Raw genomic sequence first — 2764 nt, forward strand, 5'->3', positions numbered from 1 at the left:
AACAATGGCGTAAAACTTAGATGTAGACAAGTAACTTCAGACTGCACCAAATTTTTCTTCACCAACGTTGTAGTGCGAGAATGGAATAAGCTCCCATCATCAGTGGTCCAGTGTAACACGATTGACTCCTTCAAAAATAAGCTCGACCGTCACTTCCTTCAACCTTCAACTTAATATCAACTAGAGTAGAAATGCAACGTTTTGGAGTCTTCTGATTAATGTAAAATCACTTAGGTTTAAGGACAGACCACCAAGTCTGGACCATGGGGTCTGTGTGGCCTGATTTTCTATGTAAATCTATGTAAATCTCTCTCTCTCTCTCTCTTTCTCTTGCATCATCACCAAGCCAAATCCTCACCACCACCACCACCACCACCCAACACATTCTTTCCCTCTCTCTATCTCTCGTATCACCACCACTATCACCATGCACAATCAACACCACAAAACACCTACAACCACCTCCAACACCACCACCACCACCACCCGACACATTCTCTCTCTCCATTATCAAACGTCTGTATCACCACCACCACCATCATCACCACAACTTCCTTACTATAGACATACCGTACCATATACCATCTTCAGTCCCCATCACCACCACCACCACAACAACAACAACAATAACTAAACCATTCTCTCCCTCTTTTTCTCTCTCTTCACCAACAAACTCTTGCATCACCATCACCGCCACCAACAACAACAAGAACAACACACACAACTCCACTTTATCTCTTTCTTCACCACTGTTACATGCAAGCCGTTTTCAACACCACCACCACGTATGCTAGACTCCCCCCCCCCCCCCACTCACCACCACCATGAGAACAGACTGTGTAGGCTCAAGCATCGAGGCGTTCTGGTGGACAGGAATCGCGGAAGAGGAGGAGGAGGAGGAGGAGGAGGAGGAGGAAGAAGACAAGCAAGAAGAGGAACAAAAGTGCATGAGAAAGTAAGAGTAAAGAGGAAGATTAGCATAAGATGATGAAGAATAAGAAGAAGAATTGTTGAAGGAGGAGGAGGAGGAGGAAGAGGAGGAGGAGGAAAAAGAGCGAGAAGGAGGAAGAGGAAGGAGACTGCATATACGAGAAGAGAGAAAATTGGGAGATAGGTAGAAAATGATGAAGAAAGAGAAGGAAGAACTGTTGAGGGAGGGAAGGAAGAAGAAAGGAGGAGAAAGATAAGGAAAAGGAAGAACTGTTGAAGAAGAGGAAGAGCAAGAAGGAAGAAGAAATGTTGAATGAGAAGGAGCAGGAAAAGAAGGAAGAAAAAGAAAAGAAAAGATGGAAGAGGAAAAACGGAAAGAATGAAAAAATGTTCAGAGAAGTAACAGCCAGAGAAAGAGAAGGAGCAGGAAGAGAAAGCAGAGGAGGAGGAAGAGGAGGAGGAGAAAGCAGCGAAGGAGTAGGATAAACCGGTGAAGGAAGACCGAGGAGGAGAAGGAAGACCAAGGCGGAGGAGGAGGAGGAGGAGGAGGAGGAGGAGGTGGAGCCGTGTGATAAAAGATAACATAGTGTGCCTTCATCCTCTGAGCCCACGTAATCTGTAAGTCCCGAGAGGCGTGTGTGGACCTCCAGATACGCACACACACACACGCACACGAACACACACACACGCACACGCACACACACGTAGTAGTTTCTTGATGTATGTGCGTGTTTATATGAAACCAAAGTCTGTTGTGTGTTTGTGTGCGTGGGAAAGAAAAGGAAGGGACAGGAGGAGAAAGAAAGGAAAGGAAGAATGGAAGAGAAAGGAAGGAAGGGGAGAGAAAGGAAGGGGAAGAAAGGAATGAAGGGAAAGAAAGGGAAGGGAAAGAAAGGGAAGGGAAAGAAAGGGAAGGGAAAGAAAGGGAAGGGGAAGAAAAGGAAAGGAAAGGAAGGGAAGGGAGAGAAAGAAAGGGGAAGAAAGAAAGGAATGAAGGGAAGGAAAGGAAGGGAAAGAAAGGACTGGAATGATAGATATGGTGACCTGTAACGAACGAACGAACGAACGACTGTCTGTGTCTGTCTGTGTCTGTGTCTGTCTGTCTGTCTGTGTCTGTCTGTCTGTCTGTGTCTGTCTGTCTCACACACACACACACACACGCAGACACACACACACACACACACACACACACACACACACACACACACACACACACACACACACACACACACACACAATGCAACAGTTACCCCTCAAATCCAATCTGAAGGACCACCAACAATCTCTCCTCCTCCTCCTCCTCCTCCTTCAATTGCTGTTCCTCCTCCAACTCAGACACCTTCCTTCCTCTCCTTTTGTCTCCTCCTCCTCCTTCTCCTCCTCCTCCTCCTCCTCCTCACAGGCCAAACTTTCAGCACTTCTAACACTCAAACAAAAGACAGAGAGAGACTTTTTCTTCTTAGTTCACATTATGTTCACTCGCATTCATCATCTTCCCTCTTTTGTCTGCCTTCCTCCTCCTCCTCCTCCTCCTCTTCCTCCTCTTCCTCACTAACCAAACTTTCGTCTCCCTTCTCCCTCCTTCTTTCCTCCTCCTCTTCCTCTTCTTCTGCACGTAAGGAAAGAGAGGGAGATACTTTTTTTCTTCTTCTTATATTCTTCACGCAATCATTCTCCTTCCTCCTTTGTCTCCCTCCTTCTTTCTTCATCCTCCTCCTCCTCCTCTCCTTACTCACTTCTTCATCCTCCATCCAACCTTCTCCTTCACTCCTCCAACGCATATTCCTCCCCACAAAACACTCCTTAAGGCGGAGAACTTATGCCAAGGAGCTTA

Source organism: Eriocheir sinensis, chromosome 9, assembly GCF_024679095.1.
Source record: "Eriocheir sinensis breed Jianghai 21 chromosome 9, ASM2467909v1, whole genome shotgun sequence".
NCBI classification, from domain to species: Eukaryota; Metazoa; Arthropoda; class Malacostraca; order Decapoda; family Varunidae; genus Eriocheir; species Eriocheir sinensis.